The sequence below is a fragment of the Manihot esculenta genome, chromosome 7 (assembly GCF_001659605.2).
Source record: "Manihot esculenta cultivar AM560-2 chromosome 7, M.esculenta_v8, whole genome shotgun sequence".
Taxonomy (NCBI): Eukaryota; Viridiplantae; Streptophyta; class Magnoliopsida; order Malpighiales; family Euphorbiaceae; genus Manihot; species Manihot esculenta.
This window is the reverse complement of record NC_035167.2, coordinates 9847078-9873401: the sequence shown is the minus strand read 5'-3', so window position 1 is coordinate 9873401 and position 26324 is coordinate 9847078. Positions and strand designations below refer to the sequence as shown.

Below are 26324 nucleotides of genomic sequence, written 5' to 3'. Positions count from 1 at the left end.
ACAGGATGGGTCAGAGGTAGTTTTTTGAGGGGACAGTGTCGGGATGCCTAGAGGTTTGATGCCAGCTTGTCAGGCTCGTAGGGTGCGTAGGAGGGGTTGTCAGAGGGTTCTAGCTCTTGTTGAGGGTTTAGTAGTCGGGTCAGGGAACCGGCCTCAGTGTTAGTAGTTAGTGAGTTCTTAGATGTCTTCCCAGACGAGCTGCCAGGTTTACCACCTGCTAGGGAGATAGAGTTTGGAAATAGAAGTGATGCCTGGAAACAGACCGATTTCTACTTCTCTCTACAGGATGGCACCTGCAGAGTTATGAGTTGGAGGAGCAGTTGTAAGACTTGGTAGATAAGGGTTTCATCCGACTTAGTACCTCGTTCTGGAGTGCTCCAGAATTGTTTGTGGAAAGGAAGGATGGATCCTTGCAGATCAGAGAAAGATCAGAGTAGCGCAGCAGAAGTGTGTTGAGTTTCAGGAGGAGGTTGGGGTATTGCTTAAGGTGTCTCCTATGGGAAGGGTGATTCATTAGGGAGAGAATCCATTCGAGTTTCCATGTTCCATATTTTGGAAGTTCGTGTCGGGTCCAAGCTAGGTTCTTGAAGAATCAGAGGTGGAGGTCTCAGGGGACCTCACCTATGTTGAGTAGTTAGTGCGGATCATGGACACATAAGTCAGGAAGCTTAGGAACAAGGAAATCCCGATGGTGAAAGTCCTGTGGAATCACCACAATATGAGCAGTGTTTTTAGGAGAACCGGGAGCCTTGACTCCAGCAGTGCCGTGTCTCTTTTAGGAGAGAAGTTTTAGGTCTTGCTTGCTTGTTTGCTTGCTTGATATGTATGTTTGATGCTAATGTTTTTATGTATGCCTGTTTGTGAAACATTCGGGGACGAATGTTCTTGAAGGGGGGAAGAATGTAATACCCGGCTAGACCCCGGCATCGGAATTCCTGCTTTCCGGTGAAATCTCGAACGTCAGAACTCTCTAGAGGGGTAAAATGTGTTTTCTAAATGTTTTCACTATGATTTTATGGTTTTAATGCAAAGAAAATTGAGTTTTGAAAAGAAAAGGCCAAGGAGGAAGAACCCAGGTTTGGCCGCCGAACCTCTAGTTCGGCCGCCGAACATGGGGCTGCTTCGGGAGTGCTTTTGGCCTCCGAAAGCTCTGAGGCAAGAAACCAAGTTCGGCCGCCGAACATGGGGGTGTTTAGGGGGTAGCTTTGGCCGCCGAAGGTGGTTCAGCCGGTCACCTATAAAAGGCCCCTAGACCGAAAATGGGCGAGTTTTCTCCCTATTCTCGGGCTAAGGTGAGTTCATGTCCTCCCTCGGTCGATTTCATGTTTTCCTTCAATCTTCCAAAGTTTTTATGAGTTTTTACCCTTGTTTTGAAGAGTTGTAAGCTTGGATCAAGGATTTGGAGCTTGGAGACTTTTGGAGCTTGGATCCTCCACATCTCCAAGATTCGGGTCGCACCAACCCTCGATCTCCAAGAGGTAAGTGTAGATCCTCACTTTTTCCTTTGTTTTAAGTAAGTTGTAATGCTTGGTTATGGGTAGATATGCATGTGTTGGGGTTTTCCCCAATGTTAGGATTTATGTGGGTTTTATGCCCAATGTATGGTTACATGATGTTTTGTTGGGGTTTTAAGTTGGTTTATGCCCCTATATGCTTGTGGGAGTGAGTATGCATGTTTGGGAGAGAGTTTGTGAGGATTTGAGTTGTTTTCGGGTTGGTTGTGTGTGAGCAGATTTGGACCTGTCATTCGGAGGGAACCAGGTTCGGCCGCCGAACCTGCATGGGAGGCAGCCTTTCGGCTGCCAAACGTGTCCCCCAAGGCTGGAATTTCGGATCTGTCCTGGGGTTTCGACCGCCAAAAGTGCCCCTGAAAGTGCCTGACTTTCGGATTTGGGAGAACCTTCGGCCGCCGAACCTGCCTGAGTTTCGGATCTGGAGGGGGACTTCGGCCGCCGAAGGTGCCGCCGAAAGTGCCCTGTCCAGCCATTTGTTGCATGTTTTCTATGGATGTTTTGAGGATGTTTTAGGGAGTTGTTTATGAGTTGTTTAGAGTATGTTTGGCACCTCATTCGAGTCCACCTGTGTAGGATCGGACCCGAGAGACTGAGGAGGCCAGTAGTGCTAGCTGTTGCAGAGTCAGTCAGCGTCTGCCAGAGGTGAGTAGAACTAACTCAAATGTTTTAAGCATGATTCACGCATCATGAATGCCATGTATATGTAATAGGCTGTTGCATTAGAAATCACGAAGATGTTGTATTGCATACTTTTAGTGATGATGTGGATAGACCAAGGCGACCTCACTAGCCCCAGGTATGTTATGATGATGCAGAAGTCCTGAGGAGCCCCTTCGAGGGCCGGGCACTATGTTATGTTTCAGAAGTCCTAAGGAGCCCTTCAAAGGTCGGGCACCATGTTATATAGGCAGAAGTCCCGCGGAGCTCCTTCGAGGGCCGGGCACCAGCTGAGGGAGTTGTGAGGTCATGTCCATCCGTTATGTGAATTGTTTGTGCTGTGACACATTTCATGAAAGCATATGATTTATGATATTGTTTATTGTTCTGCTCACTGGGCTTTTTAGCTCACCCCGTTCCCCTAACCCCCAGGTTTGCAGGTCAGAGTTAGTGCGAGAAGACGTCAAGGGTAAAAGTCAAGTTTTATGTTTTGTAATAGAATTGTGGTAGGGTGGACATGTAGTGAAAAATTGATATCAAGTATTGTAAGATAATGGGATGTAATGTAACGTAAATTTAGAATTATGTTTATGGATTAGTAGTGTGCTTGGCCTTATAGTCTGGTTAATCCCTTTTAGTGCATGGTTATGTAAGGTTTTTACTGTTGAGATGAGAACCAGGCTTGATGTATGTAATGTTGACCCAGCTAGAGCATTTGATGAGGGCTCTAGCATGGGGTTTTTATGTTTATAGTTATGATGTAGCATACAGGTCAAGCTTGGTGTATGTTAAGTTTTAATGTTTTATGTTAATGTTTTTGTCATGTATGGGATTTGACCAGGTGACAGGATGTATGTTAGGCTTGCTACGGGTCCTGGTGGCCTTAAGCCGATCTGGATCCTAGCGCCGGTAGCGGTCCGGTTCCCTGGTCGTTACATCCCTGACCTCTTCGAGAGCATCCAGGTTGCTTCTTAACTTATCATCGTTGGTGCTTTCACTACTGAATTGGATTCGATGAGTGGGGATTTGCAGCTCGATTGGGACCACGGCCTTAGTGCCAAAAGCCAGTGTAAAAGGCATCTCTTTGGTGGACGTCCTGGGGATAGTTTGGAGTGCCCATAGGATGCTATTGAGTTCTTCTGCCCAATTTGCCTTTGCCCCATCCAGCCGCTTCTTCAATCCTTGAAGGATAACTCTGTTAGTGACCTCTGTCTGGGCGTTGGTCTAAGGATGAGCCACCGAGAAGAATTTGTGCCATATTCCCATATTTACTGTGAACGCTCTGAAGGCACTGCAATCGAATTGTCTGACGTTATCTGAAATGAGTACCCTCGGTATTCTGAACCTGCAGATGATGTTGCCCCATACGAAGTCTATCATCTTGCGGGCCGTGATTGTGGGGATTGCCTCTGCCTCTGGCCATTTTGAGATGTACTCCACAGCCACTACTACAAACTTTTTCTGCCCCGTGGTCTTAGGAAAAGGTTCCAGGATATCTATTCCCCATTGGGAGAACGGCCACGGGCTGGATATGTTGGACTGAGGAGTGGTTGGGGTTTTTATGGCATGGGCAAACCGCTGGCATACATCACATTTTCGGACAAACTCTTCTGCCTCCTTTTTAACAGTGGGCCAGTAGTACCCCTGCCTGAATATCTTATTCGCCAGCGTTCCTGCTCCTTCATAAGCTCCACACATCCCTCGATGTATCTCTTCCATCACTTTTATTGCTTCGTCAGGGCTCACACACCGAAGTCACGGGCTGGATTTCCCCTTTCTGTACAAAGTTCCTCTAACTGCTTGGTAATTAGCAGCTCGGGCAGCTATCCTTTTTGCTTCATCCTTGTCTTCGGGAAGCTTTCCCTTCTCTAAATACTCCAGGTAGGGGGTCATCCAGTTCTGGCTCTGCTCTACCTACAATACGGTGGCCATTTTATTAAAAGCAGGTGTGCTGACGTACTGTATGTACACTTCATCCGGGAGTTGCTCCAGCTCTTCCTTAGACAATCTACTGAGCAAGTCTGCCTCCTCATTCTCCTCCCGAGGTATTCTCTAGTACCTCACACTAATCCCGCGACCCATGAGCTCGGCTTCTATGGCCTTTACCTTTGCTAGGTAGTTCTGCATGGTAGGGTCTCTAGCCTGATATGCCCCTGTTATCTGATTGATTACCAGCTCGGAATCACTGTTCACCTCGAGGTCGGTTGCCTTTACCTCCATTGCTACCAGCATTCCATTTATTAGAGCCTCATACTCTGCCACTTTATTAGAGGCCTTGAATTCTAGGCGTAGGGCGTAACAAACCTTGAATTCTCCTAGTCCCTTCAACATTATTCCTGCGTTGCTGCCCCCAGCGCCTGATGCCCCGTCTACATACAGCCTCCAGCTGAATTCTCGGGAGGGCTCCCCTTCTCTCTCATTCCCCAACGCTTCTGAAGATGACTCTCCTCATTCTTCATTGAACGAGCACTCTGCTATAAAGTCAGCAAGGGCTTGAGATTTTATTGTGGTCCGAGGTCGGTACTCTAAACAGTAAGGGCTAATCTCGATAGACTAGGTTAGCATCCGACCTGAGGTTTTCGGCCTGTGGAGAATCTTCTTTAGTGGCTGATTTGTCATTACTACTCCCTGATGGCTTTCCAGATAAACCCTAAATTTCTGAACTGCCAGTAGCAGAGCATATTCCATCTTCTCGATGTTCAGGTACCTGATCTCAGCTTCTTTAAGCACCTTACTGACGTAAAACACTGGTTTCTGCTCTCCCTCCTCTACTCTTACCAACACAGTACTGACTGCTTGCTCTGAGGCTGACAAGTAGATTAGGAGCTCTTCCCTTTCCAGTGGACTGCTAAGCACATGAGGCGTGTAATACCCGGCTAGAATCTGGCACCGGAATTCCTGCCTTCCGGCGGAACCTAGGGTGTTGGATCTCTCTAGAGGGGTAAAACTTGTTTTCTAAAGGTTTTCACAATGATTTTAATGGTTTTAAAGGAAAAGAAATGAGTTTTGACATGAAAAGGCCAAGGAGGCATTCACCAGGTTCGGCCGCCGAAAGTGAAGTCCGGCCGCCGAACATGGAAAGGTTTCGGGAGTGCTTTTGGCCTCCGAAAGCCTTGTTTGAACGAGCTCAGGTTCGGCCGCCGAATCTCAAGTTCGGCCGCCGAACATGCATGAGTTTAGGGGGCACGTTAGGCTGCCGAAGGTCTTCGACCAGGCCACCTATAAAGGGCCCTCAGATCGGAAATGGGCGAGTTTTCTCCCCATTCTCGAGCTCAGGTGAGTTTAAGCCCTCCTCTGGTCATTTTCATGCTTTCTTCACCCATTCTTCAAGTTTTTCATGAGTTCTACCCTTGTTTTGATGTTTTGAAGCTTAAAAAGGAGTTTTGGGAGCTTGGAGGCTTTTGGAGCTTGGATTCTCCACACCTCTGAGTTAGGGATCGTGTCACCCCTCGATCTTCAAGAGGTAAGTGTAGATCCTTGCTTTCCTAGTGTTTTAATGAAGTTTTAAGTGAGTTTATTGATGTTTTGATGCATGAGTTTGGGTAGATGAGCATGTTAGGTTTATGTGGGTTTTATGCCCAATGTATGCCAATGTATGTTTATGTGAGTGTTTGTTGGGGTTTTAAGTTAGTCTTTAGCCCCTATATGCATGTGGGAGTGAGTATGCATGATTGGGAAAGAGTAAGTGAGGTTATGGGTTGTTTTGGTTGGTTTTGGCCTATGTGAGACATAAGCCATTTATGTATGCTTTGGGATGTTCCTTGTTGGAGTTTAAGTTGTTTTAAGCTCCTATATGCTTGTTATGTGGTCTATGCATGTTTTAGAAGTTTGAGTGCTTGGTTTGGGGTGTTTGGAAGAGTTGGGAGGCTTGTATGCATGAGAGGCTGAGTTCTGGATGAACTCAGGTTCGGCCGCCGAAGGCAGTTTCGGCCCCCGAACATGCCTGTGGATGCATGGTTTGGCCGCCTAACCTTGCCCCCGAAGTTGAGTTTTGGCTTGGAAGCAGACTTTCGGCCGCCGAAGGAAAGTTCGGCCGCCGAAAGTGCCTGACTTTCGTCTCTGGAGAGAGTGTTCGGCCGCCGAAGGTGCCGCCGAAAGTACCCGAGTTTCGTCTCTGGAGGGAGGGTTCGGCCGCCGAAGGTGCCGCCGAAAGTGCCCTGTCCAGCCGTTTCTTGGGTGTTTTCCATGCATGTTTCAGTGATGTTTAGAGGGGTTTTTGGGGGTATGCTTATGAGTTGTTAGAATGTGTTTGGCACCTCATTCGAGTCCACCTGTGTAGGATCGGACCCGAGAGACCGAGGAGGCCATCAGTGATAGCTGTGCAGAGTCAGTCAGCGTCTGCCAGGAGGTGAGTAGAACTGAACCTAATCTTTTATATACAAAATCTAATGCTAAAGCATGTTCATGCATCATGATTATATGTAATAGGTTGATTGCACTAGTTCACGAATATGTTGCATTGCATTATTTCATGTTGATGTCGAGGAAGGTTTGGACCAAGGCGACTCCAATAGCCCATATCTGTCATTGAGTCTTGTCTAAGTCCTTTGAGAGCCGGATGAGTACCTGTAGGAAAGTCCATGTGAGCTCTCTGTGGACCAGATACCATGTTATGTCTATGTTAGTCCTGTGAGCTTCTTTGGGGAGCCGGGCACCGACAGAGGGATTTTTTGGGGTCATGTCCGATCCTTGAGAGTAAAGATGCTAGCAATTCATGAGGACTCTCAGAAAACAGTCCGTGGGGATAAGATGCATGTATGAGCCCCGAGACGGACACAGTTATGTGATTACTTGTGTTATGACGCATTTCATGAAAGCATGTAATTAATGAACTGTTTTCCATGTTTCTACTCACTGGGCTTTTTAGCTCACCCCTCTCCCCTAACCCCAGTGTTGCAGGTTTAAGTCAGAGTTCAGAGGCTGCAGGGTAAAGTCAAGGCTAAGATATGTATGTTGTAATAGAATAGTTCATGTTTATGTTTATGTTTAGTATGTTAGAGTGGACATGTATTATAAGTTATGTAATGTAAGATGATGAGATGTAATGGAATGAAAGTAAAGTCATGCTATGGATTAGAGTGTGCTTGGCCCTATAGACTGGTCAGTCCCTGTTAATGCATGGTTATGTTTATGTTATATGTTGAGTTGAGAACCAAACTTGAGGCATGTAATGTTACCCCATTGGAGTATATGATGAGGACTCCAGTGGAGGTTTTATGATTTTATGATGTATGTTTCATGTCAGGATACATGCACAGGTCAGGTTTGGGTTCAACAGATGTTCAGTTTTCATGTTTTTATAGTTAAGTTTTAATCATGTATGGGATTTGACCAGGTAATAGTATGTATGTTTGGCTTGCTACGGGTCCCGGCGGCCTTAAGCCGATCTGGATCCTAGCGCCGGTGGCGGTTCGGGCCGTTACGAAAGGGTGGCGGTTTCCGGGTCGTTACAGAGTGGTATCAGAGCTTAGGGCCGCAAGAGTACGATGTGTTGAGCGATGTGCTCAGGGATTCGAGATATCTCACATCGGAAAGAGGTTGTCATAGAGGTTGTGTTAGTAGGGCAAGCACATTAAGAAAGATCAAGAGTAAGATCATGTCCACTAGGATAGGATGTCGAGTCCTGTCTTTCTATGATGATGTGATATGCCATGATTTCATGCATGTGCATAAATGCTATGATGTATAACATGAGATGTATGCTATGTATGTATGTGATGTAGGTTCATGTGTTTCCACATGAACCATTTGATGCTGATGTTGTTTGCATGCTTGTGTGTGCTTCAGAGGAGTCAGGATGAGTAGTGCTCGTCGATCTGTGGAATCGACTGGAGTTCAGTCAGAGAGGGAAGGTATGGACACCTTTCCCCCTACCCTGCCGAGAGCGCAGTCATGGGGAGTCAGTAGATGGAGGACATCAAGGGACCCTAGGAGGTCTTTTGATGGAAGCAGAGAAGGTATGGATCTAAGGAGGATGTCAGCTAGTATGAGAGAGTCTGAGATGGAGGTTCAGAGGAGAGATAGAAGTCTGGATGTGGCTATGTTTACAGAAGGCATGGGAGATTCTCAGGAAGATGCTCAGACCCAGGATTCCAGAATCTCGGGTTCAGGAGGGATTGATCCCTCCACTTTGAGTACAGCTGCCACTAGAAGAGTAAAGTGGGGTAGAACCCTGAAAGGGAAGAAGAAGAAGTTTTGGCAGAACTTGAAGGCTAGTTTGGGTTTTGGTGGTTCGAGCTCTGGTTCAGGTGTAACTCGTTGCATGAGGTGTGGGAAGCCACACAAGGGAGTTTGTTTGGCAGGGACGACAACCTGTTTCAGGTGCAGACAGGAGGGGCACATGGCACGTGAGTGTCCTAATGCGCTCCGGACCGCTCAGTCCCAGCGGGCAGCCTCAGGTAGAGCGACTCAGCCAGTAGCTCAGGCCATGTTTCAGATTAGTGGTCGAGGCAGAGGGAGAGGATCAGCCTCTCCTTCAGCAGGTTTCCGCGGAGAAGGTCCGTCAGCTCCGGCTCGGATCTTTGTTCAGGCTCAGCAGGAGGCAGACACATCAAACACGGTGGTGTCAGGTACGCTCACTTTGATGTTCTGATGTGCATGCTTTTGTGAACCTTGGTGTTTCTCTTTCCTTAGTTGCTCTTAGAGCCGTTGAGGGGTTGGGTTGATAACTTCTAGGCTAGAATGTTCTCTCAGGGTCAGTGGACCCAAGGTGATCCATCTGAGGCAGAGTCAGTCTGCCGGTGCAGTTCAGGTGTTAGTTGAGGGTAGATTCCATCCACCCGATTTTGAGGTCGTGGACTTGATTGTTCGGACGTCACTTTCGGAATGGATTGGGTTTCTACTTGTGGTGCTACCTTGGTCCGTAGAGACTAGGTGGTCAGGTTCAGAGGACAAGATGGGTCAGAAGTAGTCTTTTGAGGGGACAGTGTAGAGTTGCCTAGAGGTTTGATGCCAGCCTGTCAGGCTCATAGAGTGCGCAGGAGATGTTGTCAGAGAGTTCTAGCTCTTGTTTGAGAGTTTAGTAGTTGGAACGGGAACCAGCCTCAGTGTTAGTAGTGAGAGTGTTTAGAGGTTTCAGGCTAGTGTCAGGGTGGTCATCGGTTAGAAAGGTAGGAATTGGTTTAGAAGTGGTACTTGATACCAAAGCCATTTCCATCTTCCTCACAAGATGACACCTGCAGAGTTATGAGAGTTGTAAGAGGAGCGTCAGAGTAGTGGAGTACTTGGTAGACAATGGATTTATCCGACCTAGTACCTCACCCTGGATTGTTCCAGTGTGGTGTGGGAAACGCAGGATGGATTCTTGAGACTTTGCAGCGACTGTAAACAGTTGTACAAAGCTACCACCAGGAGTAGGTGACCTTTACCTTGGATTGAAGATCTACTGGATCAGCTAGCAGAAGCCGGTTGTTTCCTAGGATAGATCGGAGATTCGGGTTCAGGTAGTGGAAGGCTAGAGCAGAGGGAAGGTTAGTACAGAAGAAGAGAAGAGTAAGAGCAGAGAAGGAGGAAGATAGAGAAGGATCAGAGTAGCGCAGCGGAAGCTTGTGGAGTTTAGGAACCTGGGAGTTCTTACTCCAGCGTTTCGGTGTCTCTCTTTGGAGAGAGGCTTTAGGATTCGCTTACTTGCTTGCATGCTTGTGTTTGTTGTTTTAACATTCGGGGACGAATGTTTTTGTAAGGGGGGTAGAATGTAATACCCGGCTAGAATCTGGCACCGGAATTCCTGCCTTCCGGCGGAACCTAGGGTGTTGGATCTCTCTAGAGGGGTAAAACTTGTTTTCTAAAGGTTTTCACAATGATTTTAATGGTTTTAAAGGAAAAGAAATGAGTTTTGACATGAAAAGGCCAAGGAGGCATTCACCAGGTTCGGCCGCCGAAAGTGAAGTCCGGCCGCCGAACATGGAAAGGTTTCGGGAGTGCTTTTGGCCTCCGAAAGCCTTGTTTGAACGAGCTCAGGTTCGGCCGCCGAATCTCAAGTTCGGCCGCCGAACATGCATGAGTTTAGGGGGCACGTTAGGCTGCCGAAGGTCTTCGACCAGGCCACCTATAAAGGGCCCTCAGATCGGAAATGGGCGAGTTTTCTCCCCATTCTCGAGCTCAGGTGAGTTTAAGCCCTCCTCTGGTCATTTTCATGCTTTCTTCACCCATTCTTCAAGTTTTTCATGAGTTCTACCCTTGTTTTGATGTTTTGAAGCTTAAAAAGGAGTTTTGGGAGCTTGGAGGCTTTTGGAGCTTGGATTCTCCACACCTCTGAGTTAGGGATCGTGTCACCCCTCGATCTTCAAGAGGTAAGTGTAGATCCTTGCTTTCCTAGTGTTTTAATGAAGTTTTAAGTGAGTTTATTGATGTTTTGATGCATGAGTTTGGGTAGATGAGCATGTTAGGTTTATGTGGGTTTTATGCCCAATGTATGCCAATGTATGTTTATGTGAGTGTTTGTTGGGGTTTTAAGTTAGTCTTTAGCCCCTATATGCATGTGGGAGTGAGTATGCATGATTGGGAAAGAGTAAGTGAGGTTATGGGTTGTTTTGGTTGGTTTTGGCCTATGTGAGACATAAGCCATTTATGTATGCTTTGGGATGTTCCTTGTTGGAGTTTAAGTTGTTTTAAGCTCCTATATGCTTGTTATGTGGTCTATGCATGTTTTAGAAGTTTGAGTGCTTGGTTTGGGGTGTTTGGAAGAGTTGGGAGGCTTGTATGCATGAGAGGCTGAGTTCTGGATGAACTCAGGTTCGGCCGCCGAAGGCAGTTTCGGCCCCCGAACATGCCTGTGGATGCATGGTTTGGCCGCCTAACCTTGCCCCCGAAGTTGAGTTTTGGCTTGGAAGCAGACTTTCGGCCGCCGAAGGAAAGTTCGGCCGCCGAAAGTGCCTGACTTTCGTCTCTGGAGAGAGTGTTCGGCCGCCGAAGGTGCCGCCGAAAGTACCCGAGTTTCGTCTCTGGAGGGAGGGTTCGGCCGCCGAAGGTGCCGCCGAAAGTGCCCTGTCCAGCCGTTTCTTGGGTGTTTTCCATGCATGTTTCAGTGATGTTTAGAGGGGTTTTTGGGGGTATGCTTATGAGTTGTTAGAATGTGTTTGGCACCTCATTCGAGTCCACCTGTGTAGGATCGGACCCGAGAGACCGAGGAGGCCATCAGTGATAGCTGTGCAGAGTCAGTCAGCGTCTGCCAGGAGGTGAGTAGAACTGAACCTAATCTTTTATATACAAAATCTAATGCTAAAGCATGTTCATGCATCATGATTATATGTAATAGGTTGATTGCACTAGTTCACGAATATGTTGCATTGCATTATTTCATGTTGATGTCGAGGAAGGTTTGGACCAAGGCGACTCCAATAGCCCATATCTGTCATTGAGTCTTGTCTAAGTCCTTTGAGAGCCGGATGAGTACCTGTAGGAAAGTCCATGTGAGCTCTCTGTGGACCAGATACCATGTTATGTCTATGTTAGTCCTGTGAGCTTCTTTGGGGAGCCGGGCACCGACAGAGGGATTTTTTGGGGTCATGTCCGATCCTTGAGAGTAAAGATGCTAGCAATTCATGAGGACTCTCAGAAAACAGTCCGTGGGGATAAGATGCATGTATGAGCCCCGAGACGGACACAGTTATGTGATTACTTGTGTTATGACGCATTTCATGAAAGCATGTAATTAATGAACTGTTTTCCATGTTTCTACTCACTGGGCTTTTTAGCTCACCCCTCTCCCCTAACCCCAGTGTTGCAGGTTTAAGTCAGAGTTCAGAGGCTGCAGGGTAAAGTCAAGGCTAAGATATGTATGTTGTAATAGAATAGTTCATGTTTATGTTTATGTTTAGTATGTTAGAGTGGACATGTATTATAAGTTATGTAATGTAAGATGATGAGATGTAATGGAATGAAAGTAAAGTCATGCTATGGATTAGAGTGTGCTTGGCCCTATAGACTGGTTAGTCCCTGTTAATGCATGGTTATGTTTATGTTATATGTTGAGTTGAGAACCAAACTTGAGGCATGTAATGTTACCCCATTGGAGTATATGATGAGGACTCCAGTGGAGGTTTTATGATTTTATGATGTATGTTTCATGTCAGGATACATGCACAGGTCAGGTTTGGGTTCAACAGATGTTCAGTTTTCATGTTTTTATAGTTAAGTTTTAATCATGTATGGGATTTGACCAGGTAATAGTATGTATGTTTGGCTTGCTACGGGTCCCGGCGGCCTTAAGCCGATCTGGATCCTAGCGCCGGTGGCGGTTCGGGCCGTTACGGAAGGGTGGCGGTTTCCGGGTCGTTACAAGGCGAGCTGAGATAGCTTTTGAGCTCTCTAAAAGCTTCTCGGCAATCCTCGGTCCATTCGAAGTTCGACACTTTGCTCAACTTCTTAAAGAATGGCAAGCATCTCTCCGCCGACCTCGACATGAACCGATTAAGCACCACCACTCTCCCAGTAAGTCTCTGGACATCCCTCACACAGGTAGGCTCTGGCATATTCAGGATAGCTTCTACTTTCTCCGGGTTGGACTCAATGCCTTTTCCACTCACCATATACCCCAGGAACTTTCCTCCTCTAATGAAGAAAGCGCACTTAGCTAGGTTTAGCTTCATTTTGTACTGCTCTAGCACCTCGAATACCTCCCTGAGATCTACCAAGTGTTGATGGAAGGTTGGGCTCTTCACCACCATATCATCCACGTATACTTTGATATTCCTGCCGATATGATCTTTGAAGATTTTGTTCATCAGTCTTTGGTATGTTGCCCCGGCATTCTTCAGCTCGAAAGGCATGGCCTTATAGTAGTAAGTCCCATCTTCTGTTATTTATGAGGTCTTTTCTTCATCCGACCTGTCCATTGGGATTTGGTGGTAACCAGACATAGCATCCAAAGACGACATGTAATCAAAACCGGCCGTGGAGTCGACCATTTTATTAATATCAGGGAAGGGATAACAATCTTTAGGACAAGCCTGATTCAGGTCAGTAAAGTCTAGGCACATTCTATATTTGCCATTGGCTTTTTTAACTAATACAGGATTTGCTAGCCACTGTGGGTACATAACTTCCCTGATAAATCCCGCCTCTTCCAACTTATGCACCTCTTCCCTGGTGGCCTGTTGCTTCTCCCTTCCAACTACCCTTTTCTTCTGCTTCACCGACCTAGCTTCAGGGAGGACATTCAGCTTGTCCGTCATCACCTCAGGGTCAATCCCGGGCATGTCAGAAGGCTTCCAGGCGAAGCTTGACGCGTGACCTCGGATCAGGGCCATGACTTCAGTTTTTTGCTCCTCAGTCAGGCCGGCTTTAAGACTGAAGACTTTGTCCGTCTCGGTTTCTGATAGAGGAAAAGTTTCCAGCTCTCCGACCGGCTCTGTTCTAGCCTCTTTTTTCTCGTCCCTTACCTTCAGGACTTCTGAGTCAAGCCTTTCTGCTGCCGAGCTCGGCTCTGATACCGTGGCCAGATACACTGCTCTCGCCTCCTCCTGACTTCCTCTGTTGGAAACTTCATAGCCAGATATCTGATGCTGGTTATAGCCTCAAAGTCAAATAGAGCCGGTCTTCCCAATATGGCGTTGTAGGTCAGGGGGAGTTTGGCCACTAAGAACACCGCATAATGAGTGCGAGTCCTTCGTGCTTCTCCTAAAGTGAGGGTCAGCTTTACCTTCCCCTCCACAGGCACTGGGACTCCTCCTATCCCTTTGACTGGGGCCTGGTCCTGAACAAGTTGCTCCTCGGGGATTCCCATCTGCTGGAAAACCCGGTACGGCAGCAGGTTCACCTTACTCCCGTCATCCACCAAGATCTTCTTAACTCGGTATGTAACAGCCCGGAAATCGGTACCTCTCTGTAACGGTCCAAACTGCTCGGCGCTAGGATCCAGATCGGCTTAAGGCCGCCGGGACCCGTAGCAAACCTAAACTGAACTCTGTGTGTCTGATCAATCCCATACATGATCCAACTAGACCACTACCTTGTTAAAACTTTTTCTGTAAAACCACCAGGCTTAACCTTCAAAACACTCAGACATATCAGTCTGAAATAGCCCCCAGGGCTTACACCAGCGATCCACTACCAAGCTCAACCTCCATGCCCTATGTCTGAAAACATAGAACCCACTCTCTAAGGGTCAGCCTGTCACAGGTTAGCCTTGGTTTCCGTTTTGGGTCAAGGGATTGAAACCCTTTCTTCCCTCACGGTCTGCTCTTGGGTCAAGGGATTGGAACCCTTTCTTCCCTAATCACTGGAGTTTTATAAACACATAATACGTTAAGCCTATTTTGACACATTTCTCATCAAGAAATGTAAAACAGGATACATGCATACACCAGGGATTAAGCATACACCAGGCAAAGCACATTCTAAACCATGAAACATACTAATGTACAATCTATTACAGACATCTCGTTACTTTACATCATGTCCACTATACTATTACACAATCACAACCTGAGCTATGACTTCATTCTTTACTCTTGTTGTCTCTGACATCCCACAACTAAAGCTGACCTGCAAAACTGGGGTTAAGGGAGAGGGATGAGCTACTAAAGCCCAGTGAGCAGAAACTATAGAAAACAATTTATTAATTACATGCTCTCATGAAATGCGTCACAGCACAAACATTTCACATCACGGACTGGACATGACCTCAAAACTCCCTCTGTCGGTGCACGGCCCCCTTACGGAGCTCGCCACTACATGTACTAGCGCCCGGCCCCTACTGCGGAGCTCACACAGGGCTTACCTAGACATAACAGATTATGGCTATTGAAGTCGACTGGGTCCAATCCCCAACACAGCAAATAATGCAATGCAGCATATTCGTGTCTACTAATGCAATCAACCTATTGCATACTCATGACACTCATGATGCATGAAACATGCTAAAAAAACATTGAATTCCGCAATTTAAAACATTAAGTTTAGTTCCACTCACCTCTGGCTGACGCTGGACTGACTCTGCAACCGCTAACACTGGTGGCCTTCTCGGTCCCTCGGGTCCGATCCTACACAAGTGGACTCGAATGAGGTGCCAAACACACTCTAAACAACTCATAAACAACTCCCCAAAGAACCCTTAAAACCTCCTAAAATAATCACATAAAGCATGCAAAAGAAAGCTGGACAGGACACTTTCGGTGGCAGGTTCGGCGGCCGAATGTCCTCTCCAGAGCCGAAACTCAAGCACCTTCGGCGGCCGAATCTCTACTTTCGGCTGCCGAACCCTTTCGGGGGCATGATTCGGGGACTAAAACACACTCCAGAGACGAAAGTCTCTAACCTTCGGCGGCCGAACCTCCCCTCCAGAGACGAAAGTCCAATCCTTTGGGGGCAGGTTTAGGCAGCCGAAACCACCTCCTCAACACGTTCGGCGGTCGAACCTTCCTTCAACGGCCGAAGCTGGGTTCTCCAGTTAGGCAGAACCTAGCTCACCGCATGCACCACACTCCCCAAACTTCACTCAACATGCAAAACACTTCTCATCAACAAGCATATACCCAAATACATGCACAAAGGGGTCAAAACTAACTTAAAACCCCCTACAAACAACAACATATAGCACACATAGGCATAAAGGGTCCATAAACCCTCACATGCACACCCATGCAAATCATGCAACTCTACCCCTTTTCCCTTTATAAAACTCACTTAAAACATCATAAAAGCTGAGGATCTACACTTACCTCCTGAATAACAAAGGCTGGTGTGACCCCAAACTTGAAGATATGGAGTTCCAAGCTCCACAAAGCTCAAAGCTTCCAAACCTTGCTCTTTTGCTTAAAAGCTTCAAAACCCACAACAACCTCATGAAAACCTTAAAAGATTTGAAGAAAAACCATGAAAACCAACCTAGGAGAATAAGAACTCACCTCTGGTAGTGAAAGGAAACCAAGCTTATCCATTTCACCGACTGAGGGTCCTTTATAGGGGCTGACCGCCTCTCCTTCGGCAGCCGAAACTGCATGCAAAACCATGCAATGTTTGGTGGCCGAACTTGGAGTTTCGGAAGCCAAACCTAAGGCACTTTCGGCGGCCGAACTTTATCTTCGGCGGCCGAACCTGCATTTTGCCTCCTTGGTCTCTTCTCTTCAAAACTCAATCATTTCTTACTTTAAACCTGTAAAATATGTAAAAACAACTTTGAAAACCTTTCTCTTACCCTTCTAGACCCCTCTGACATCCTCGAATCCCACCGGACGGTAAGAATTCCGATGCCTGCTCTAGCCGGGTATTACACGGTAGTTGTGGATGACGGCTTCAATAACCAAAGCGTCGTCATGAGGCATCTGAACACCCTGGGCATCCTCCAGAGAGAAGGTGATAGTCATGGGAGAGTGCTCAACTACCTGCATGACTTCGGCGCTTCGAAACCGGTCAAAAATAACCTTTCTGGTTATCAACAATTTACAACTGCAGATAGTGGTGAAAGGATCGAATCCACAGGGAATTGATTACCTATTTATTTTTCTCAACAAGACCAATAAAATAAACTGAAATAATGAGATAAACCAAAAATGAAATAAACTGAAAGCGGAATAAATTGCAGTAAGAGTAAAATGGGGGGTTTGAGATTGATTTGATTAATAAACTACTAAAAGCAATTAAAATAAGTGAATAATAAAATAAAAGAGAAATAAATAATAAGAAAGCTCTAGTTGAAGTATTGGATCCACTTTAGTCATTGGGATTGATCACAGACACTTTGTTCTTTTGGGTTGATTCAATAGATTAGTTATGGGGATGGAAGACGCTTCTCACCACCATTATCTCTCCTTATTATTAAACCAATTAAGGAACGTCCTCTAATTAATTACTAATTAACAAATTGCCAAGGAACGTCCTTGGGCCTTAGGCATCAAAACAATTGTCAATTGCATTAAAAAATAGAGAGATCCAATCCTAACTACCCAAACGTATAGAGATAACGCTAGATTATGCAATTTCCTTGGGTTTTATCCCAAATGTTCTCATGTAAGAATAACCCAAGTAATTACGGACTTAAATTATTCAAACGAACAAATAATTATTTTGCAATTAAAAATCAACGTAAATTTCAATAACAAAATAATATGAGAATTAAATATGAAATTGCATGAATATTGAATTTTCAAAATTAAACAATATTTGATCAAGTCTCACAATCCATTAAATAATTAAAGTTTCAACCAATATTCAACCAGATAAAGAAAATCAGTCACTCGAATTGAAAACACAAAAATAAAAGTAAAAAAGAAAAAGAAAAGAAAGAAAAAAACCGAAGCCTTGCGCCGGGCTGGAGGAAACTGCCGAGATGCCGAATTGGAGTTCTTGGAATTGGAGTTAATTCTGTGGCTTAAGGATCCTTAAATAGAATGAGAGATGTGCGCCCTAGGGAACACCAATGCGGCGCGGTCCCACGTGTGTGTCCCATGTGGGCTGGAATTGTGAAGCACTTTGGCGGGGCTGGGCCATCGTGAAGTGAATTGCTGAATCGCCTTGGTGGGACCCTTGTGCGCGTGAATTGACGAGAAGCTCTGGTCCACGCGGCGTGAATTGGGCTTGGGGGTCCATGGTCCACGTGAAGCTGGAGTTAACGCAAGTAAGGGCCATGTGCTTGGATGATGAAGGTGGGCCCGTGTGTTCGTGAATGGGAAAGTGGCATCCATGTGCGCGGGTTGCTGAGGATGAGTGGACCGTCCAAGCTTTGGCCATCATGTGCGTTGAGTGGATCCATAGGCTGTCATTGTGCGTGGGCTTGGTCATGCGTGCATCCATGGGCTGCTATGTGCGGCCCAAGTGTCTTTTTGCTGCCCAATTATTTCTTGGCTCCAAATAAGGTAGTTTTAGGGGGTTTTTCTCCAAATTGTCTTTTTACACCATTTTCTGTAAAATAATATTAAAAGCAATAAATTAAGCACAAATCATGTAAATATTTGTCAATAATATTAATATAAAATGAACTAAATTATGCTCTATCAAATACCCCCACACTTAGCCTTTTGCTTGTCCTCAAGCAAATAAACATAGTCAAATAAGCTTTCTCACTCTAGATCCTTATTTCCACTTAAACTCTTACTCTAGACCCCTATTTTGAATTATTGCAGTGAAGAATATATGCATGAAGATTACTCACCTTCTTTCCTTGTTTCCCTTTGCTTACCATGGCTAGGATTTGTTTTCCTCAAGAGAGACATGCACATTAATTTGTTTAAGACTTTTTCTAGCTTTTGGATTGACTTGCCCTTACCTTGAAGTACTTTATTCAGACTTTTGCACTTTAGATCTTGCTTGGAAAGGTCACCAACCTATTTTTGATTTGAAGGTTTATATTTTTCAGTTGGTCACCTATCCAAGTGGCTACTTGCCTTGTTCATAGTCTTTTGACTATTGGAACAATTTTCAATTTGTGCTTTTGAGGTCTTTGCCTTTGCTGAATTTTCTTTCTCTCAATGATTTGGGCAAATCAACACCAATCGCTAAATCAAATCACATTAAGTTCATTCACACAATTTTAATTTATTCTCAATCAATTGAGGGTCATCAATATATTTTTCACCATGGCAAACTCAAAGATTCAATTCAAAAGGCAATTCTCAAACATGAATATAACTCACTGCAATTGATTCAACATAAGTTTAAAGAGTCATAACATCAATGGGGTCATGGAAAGAAAAACTCATCCAACATAGTCTATATGATGAGTAAAGCATCTCAAAAACGGAACAAAAATAAATAAATAAAAGAACTGTGGCTATCTGTGTGTGTTATTGAAAGTAAAAATGAAAAATTGAAAATCACACTGAAAAATGAAAAATAAAAATTCAAACTGAAAATCAAAGCAAAAAATCAAAGCAAAAATATGCACCCCCACACCTAAATCATGCATTGTCCTCAATATGTAAAAAAATATAAAAGAACAAAGGAAACTGAGTACTCCCCTGGGTGTGGTGTACATGGTGCGATCCACTTGATCAAGGCTCAAGTAATTGGAGAAGGGAAAAGAGTCCCAACTGCATTGAGCAAAAAGTGTAGCACTCCTTTTGATTTTGTCATAGCCCATCCTATCTTTTCCATGTACTCATGAAGTAACATGATTAGCTTTTCCTCTTTCAGATGAGGTGTGCCTCTAGCCCTTATGTTTGCATTTTTTAGCACTTCCAACTTCAATTGATATTTCTCCATAGGTGGCTGTAATTTGGCATTAAGTTCAGGCAAAATAAATTCTACCTTATCTGGAGGTTTGGGCAGGCATTGATCTGCATGCTCCTTTGGTTTGGGCCATTGGACTACCATTTGTTCCTCCTGTGCATGGACTGTTTGCATTGGAAGGATGAAAGGAGTTTCAGTTTTTTCATCTTGCGCAAGAATAGTCTTTAATGGAGGACTGGAGAGGATTTTAGGCGATGGAAGTTGAAGAGGTGCAACTAGAAGAGTTGCAGGACTGTCCCGTGGTCCAGGCTGAGGTGGTTCAGTTGGAGTTCCTTCTGACTGCGCAAGATTGATCTGAAGAGGTGCGATTGGCTCTCCTTTATTCTGTGCGTGTTCGCAGTCCACCTGTTGGATGTAACAGTTAGTTTCTTTCAGTTCTGGCTCTTTTTGGCTCTCTTCCCTGCAAGGATCATTGTTTAGTATATCATCTTCATTTGTATAAAAAACATCTTTGCTCAAATAATCAATGATATCTAAATCAACAACAGGTTCTGTTTGATCAGTTTGTTTGGACAAACAGTATTCTGGTTGTGTTTCTTCAGAGGCTTGTTCTTGTACTTGCCAACTTTCCTCATCATCCTCCACATCTTGAAGTTCTTGCTCTCTTCTTAACATGAGTGCATTCAATGAGATGGCCATTTGATCCATTTGTTGTTGCATACTTTGCAAAGTAACTGCCAATGTCCTTGTCTTATCTTCCTCAAGGTGCATATTGGAACTTGGAGGTGCTGGTTGGGCTTGATATTCTTGATAATCCTGGTAGTTGTTAGCCTCAACATAGCCATAATTCGGTTGGTCTCCCCAATATGGACTGTATGTGTTATAGTATGGATCATGCCTTGGCTGTTCATAGTATCCTCCAAATGTATGTCTAGGCTGGTCATACTCATAACGTGTAGAACATTGATTAGTTGGATATCCCATGTATGCATAATTCCCACATGGTGCTGGTAGCTGAGATGCTCGAACCTGTTGCACTATGTCTATGGCAAGGTTTTTCATAAAAGATGTCAGAAAAGAAAAATCAGATCTACATACCTCATCCATGATTCAGATGTGCAATTGAGATGTGGTTCTGCGCAGAGTGCTATCTTTTTTTTTTATATATATATATATTTTTTTTGGAATCTGGTCCTGAAAGAAAAACAAATAAGTTAAATCAACTCCCCGGCAACGGCGCCAATTTTTGACTCGCGGTTGTCGAAGCCGGTCAAAAATAACCTTTCTGGTTATCAATAATTTACAACTGCAGATAGTGGTGAAAGGATCGAATCCACAGGGAATTGATTACCTATTTATTTTTCTCAACAAGACCAATAAAATAAACTGAAATAATGAGATAAACCAAAAATGAAATAAACTGAAAGCGGAATAAATTGCAGTAAGAGTAAAATGGGGGGTTTGAGATTGATTTGATTAATAAACTACTAAAAGCAATTAAAATAAGTGAATAATAAAATAAAAGAGAAATAAATAATAAGAAAGCTCTAGTTAAAGTATTGGATCCACTTTAGTCATTGGGATTGATCACAGACACTTTGTTCTTTTGGGTTGATTTAATAGATTAGTTATGGGGATGGAAGACGCTTCTCACCACCATTATCTCTCCTTATGATTAAACCAATTAGGGAACGTCCTCTAATTAATTACTAATTAACAAATTGCCAAGGAACGTCCTTGGGCCTTAGGCATCAAAAAAATTGTCAATTGTATTAAAAAATAGAGAGATCAAATCCTAACTACCCAAACGTATGGAGATAACGCTAGATCATGCAATTTCCTTGGGTTTTATCCCAAATGTTCTCATATAAGAATAACTCAAGTAATTACGGACTTAAATTATTCAAACGAACAAATAATTATTTTGTAATTAAAAATCAACGTAGATTTCAATAACAAAATAATATGAGAATTAAATATGAAATTGCATGAATATTGAATTTTCAAAATTAAACAATATTTGATCAAGTCTCACAATCCATTAAATAACTAAAGTTTCAATCAATATTCAACAAGATAAAAAAAATCAGCCATTCATTCACTGAATTGAAAACAGAAAAATAAAAGAAAAAAAGAAAAAGAAAAGAAAGAAAAAAATCGAAGCCTTGCGCCGGGCTGGAGGAAACTGCCGAGATGCCGAATTGGAGTTCTTGGAATTGGAGTTAATTATGTGGCTTAAGGATCCTTAAATAGAATGAGAGATGTGCGCCCTGGGGAACACCAATGCGGCGCGGTCCCACGTGTGTGTCCCATGTGCTCTGGAATTGTGAAGCACTTTGGCGGGGCTGGGCCATCGTGAAGTGAATTGCTGAATCGCCTTGGTGGGACCCCTGTGCGCGTGAATTGACGAGAAGCTCTGGTCCAAGCGGCGTGAATTGGGCTTGGGGGTCCATGGTCCACGTGAAGCTGGAGTTAACGCAAGTAAGGGCCATGTGCTTGGATGATGAAGGTGGGCCCGTGTGTTCGTGAATGGGAAAGTGGCGTCCATGTGCGCGGGTTGCTGAGGATGAGTGGACCGTCCAAGCTTTGGCCATCATGTGCGTTGAGTGGATCCATAGGCTGTCATTGTGCGTGGGCTTGGTCATGCGTGCATCCATGGGCTGCTATGTGCGGCCCAAGTGTCTTTTTGCTGCCCAATTATTTCTTGGCTCCAAATAAGGCAGTTTTAGGAGGTTTTTCTCCAAATTGTCTTTTTACATCATTTTCTGCAAAATAATATTAAAAGCAATAAATTAAGCATAAATCATGTAAATATTTATCAATAATATTAATATAAAATGAACTCAATTATGCTCTATCAGCGCTGCTGCCTTTCCCATCTCAGCCTCTCTTCTTTTCCCTTCGGCTCATCCGACCTCCAGTTCCCGCTACAATCATATTAATGGTCCCACTGGAGCCATCATTTATCGGTCCCACTCTCGTCCTCCTGGGTGTTTGTGCTGCAGGATTTGGCCGAGGCCGTTCTCCTTCTGGCTTCTTGCAATTAAATCGAATTTAAAAATTAAAAATTAAAATCTTTATTTTTTTATAAATAGAATCGAACCGAATTAATAGCTGTATTGAATCACATCCAACTAAAATATTTGGTTCGATTTGATTTGATTAATCAGTTATTTTGATAGAAGTTGATTCAAAATTAGATATTTTTAACAGCCATGCTTTGTTAGATAGTTGTTAATAATACTCATATTTTCTCTCATTGTTTATTGAGTCAAGGCACGTTATTGATAGTGCCATATTTTTCTTTAGTTTCTGTTATTGTATGGCTATATATGCGCCAAAAATTCACTTGATTTAATTATACAATAAGAGTGCTTCTTTCACCTTTTTTTCATTATTTATTAGTCTCCTAATCTTTTTATTCTTATTGTTTAACTTGATACAGAGTTGCAGTTATCAAATTTCTGTTTTTGCCTAACATTGTGGTATCAGAGTCCATATGGTTCTTCACTAGGCTAGTGTGAGTAAAAATAAAGAGAGAGAGAAACACGTAAGGGAGTGAAACACAATAGGAAATTGGGTCATGGGTGTGAATGGTATTTTCTCTTTCATGCAGTCACTCATACCTATCTTCAATGGAGAGAAATATGAGTTTTAGAGCATCAAAATGAAGACACACTTCAAGTCCCAAGACGTATGGGAATTAGTTGAAAAAGGTGTTGCAAATCCTGATACTGATGAAGCAAGGTTGAAAGAGAACAAGAAAAAAGATAACAAGACCTTATTCAGCATTCAACAAGCTATTCATGAGACAATATTCTCACGAATTGCAGCAGCTAGCACTTCCAAAGAGGCATGGGAGATACTGCAGAAAGAATATTAAGGCACAAACAAATCTGTCACCGTGAATTTGAGAATTTGACAATGAAGGATGATGAGATAATGCAAGTTTTTTTGTCCAGAGTAGTCACAATAGTGAATCATTTGAGGTCATATGGTGAAAAACACATTGACCAGGTTGTGGTTGAAAAAGTTCTAAGGAGTTTAACTCCTAGATCTGATCATGTAGCTGTTGCTATAGAAGAATCCAAAGACTTGTCTACTCTTTCTTTTGATGATCTAAAAGGTTCTTTGCAATCTCATGAAGCAAGAATGAACAGTAGATCGATTGAAAAAGTAGAAGAAAAGGCATTTCAGGTAAAAGCATCCCGTAGAGTCAAGGAATTCAGTAGAGGAGGTCGCAGTGGTAGAGCTAATGGTAGAGGCAGAGGTAGAGGAAGATCCTATTAGCAAGCTGACTATAGGCAAACGAATGACGAACAGAGACATTACAAAATTAGTGTTCAATGTAACTACTGCAAAAATTATGGCTATGTGAAAGCAGATTGTTGGAAACTCAAAACAAAGAAAAAGCAAATTATACAGAAGTTGAGGTAGAAGAGAAGCTATTCATGGCTCAAGAGCAAGAGATGAATGTGCCAACGAAAGTTTGATTCATCGATAGTGGCTGTTCACACCACATGTCAGGGGAAAAATCTGCATTCAAAGAACTTGATGAAAGCTTCAAGAAAGAAGTAAAGCTTGGAAATGATTGTAATACCCGGCTAGACCCCGGCACCAGAATTCCTATTTTTCGGCGGACTTTCCGTTGGAATCTAGAATTCAAAGATGTTGGAACCTTCCCCAAGGGTAGAACAGAGATTGTTTTTAAAATATTTTTACATGTTTTAAGTGTTTGTTTTACGAAAATTGGGTTTTGAACAGGAAAAGACCAAGGGGACAGTTGCCAGGTTCAGCCGCCGAAGGTGAAGTTCGGCCGCCGAACATTGTATGGTTTTGCATGCAGTTTTGGCCGCCGAAGGTGAGGCGGTTAGCCACCTATAAAAGCTCCTTTGATCGGAAAAGAAGGGTGTTTCAACTCTCCTTTTTGGTCACAGGTAGGGTTTTGCTCTCCTTGGTATGTTTTTATGTTTTCTCTTCAAATCTAACATGTTTTAATGTGTTTAAACTTGGTTTTTAGAGTTTTTGAGCAAAGAAGGCAAAGTTGTGAATTTGGAGACTTTGGATCATTTTCCACCACATCTCCAAGTTAGGACCATCAACCCTCTCATTCTTCAAGAGGTAAACATGGATCCTCATCTTCCCTGATGTTTAAAGCATGTTTTAAAGAGTTTAGAAGAGTTTTATGGAATGATTTTGAGTAAATCCATAAGTTGAGCATATGTTGCTCATAGGTGTTTTGATGTGGTTTGTGGGATTTGAACCAGTTTTTAGGCCCTATATGCATGGTATATGGTATATGCAAGTTGTTGAGAGTTGATATGCATGATTTGGGTGTGTTTTAGGTTTTTGGAGGCTGGAAGCGTGAGTTTGGAACAGGTTCTACCTGTTTGAGAAACTCAGGTTCAGCCGCCGAAGCAAGGGCCAAAGCAGCCTCCTTAAGGGGTTCGGCGGCCGAACATGCCGTCGAAAGTGTCTGAGTTTCGTCTCTGGAGGGACTTTCAGCCGCCGAACTAGCTGCCGAAAGTGCCCTGTCCAGCCTTCCTTTGCCCATTTTTTCATGCATGCTTATGAGGTTTTAGTGGGGTTTTGGGGAGATGTTCAGAGTGATGTTAGAGTATGTTTTGTTCTCACTTGAGTCCACCTATGTAGGTACGGACCCGAGGAACCAAGGAGGCCCACAGAGTTAGAGTTACAGAGACTGTTACAGCAGTTGACAGAGGTGAGTGGAATAGAACTATGTTTTTAAATTGATGAATGGTTTAGCATGATCCATGCATCATAAATGCCATGATTATGATAGGTTGTATTACATTGCATTAGTATTCACGATGATGTTGCATTGCATCATTACGTGAATGTGGGACGGACACAGTGTGGACCCATTAGCCCTCGGACGTGTATGTATAGAAGTCCTGAGGAGCCCCGTGAGGGCCGGGCACAGTGCATGATTATAGAAGTCCTAAGGAGCTCCTTCGAGGGCCGGACAATTATAGAGGGAATTTTGGTGTCAGTCCGTCCGAGATGTGATTTACTTGTGTTATGATGCATGATAGAGCATAATTTAGTCCATTTTATATTAATATTATTGAGGAATATTTACATGATTTCTTCTTAATTTAGTGCTTTTAATATTATTTTGCAGAAAATGGTGTAAAAGGACATTTTAGAGAAAATACCCCTAAAACTGCCTTATTTGGAGCAAAAGAGAGCAAGTCTGCCAAGTTGAAATCAAGTCAAGCTAAATATGGAAAGTTCTAAATAAGGAAAGTGGCAAAGAAGGAAAGAACATTAAGCCAAAGCCATTTGAAATTCGAATTTCAAATCAGCAAGTTGCCTTTTCCTTATTCAAGAAGCCATATCTCAAGTTGCCATAATTGAAGAGCCAAAGAAGGAAAGTATTCTAAAATTCAAATCTCCAAGATTCATATTCAGATACTGGATTCCAAGATCCAGCTCATTCAAGAAGCCAAATCTTGAAGATCACATGTTTCCCATTTCATGCCATGCACATTCAAAATACAAAATTCAAAAGGAGGCTCCACCTTCCTTATTAGTGCATGGGCAGCCTCTTGACTCTTTAGGCAACATCTTGAAGATCTTGGGCAGTAATTAAAAGACCAAAGAGCCCCCACTTGCAATTCAAAACATGCTCCACGTTTTTGCCTTAACCCATGCACAAAGAAGGCACATATGGGACCAAGGGCACTTTGAACAGCCTCTAAAAGACTCATGGATTGCTACCAAACCTTGGGCAGCCTCTCAACACCTATTTAAAGGCCTCAAGAACACAAGAAGAGACACGATTGAACTCTCCAAATTCGGCCAAGCAAGGGCAGCCACACTCCAAGGGGCTTCTCCCCTCAATTTCGGTTCTTCTTTCTTCTTTTCTTTAATTTTCTGTTTTGGTTCAGCCATGAGTGGCTGAAACCCTCTTTCTAGTTGAAGTTTGGTTGAAACTAAGGTTGTTTAAAAGATTGTGAGATCTGAACATAAAGTGTTTACTTTTGGTTTATTCAATATTCATGCAATTGTGCTTAAATCTAA

General features: G+C 43.7%; 1 long non-coding RNA gene across 1 annotated transcript; it reads right to left on the bottom strand.

Annotated features, from left to right (window-relative positions):
• Positions 1-15094: 15094 nt before the first annotated feature.
• Positions 15095-16072, bottom strand: LOC110621004. Its single transcript, XR_002488891.2, has 3 exons — positions 16019-16072; positions 15833-15933; positions 15095-15154 (listed from the first exon to the last, which is right to left on the bottom strand). It is a non-coding gene; the product is annotated as an uncharacterized LOC110621004 (long non-coding RNA).
• Positions 16073-26324: the final 10252 nt, after the last annotated feature.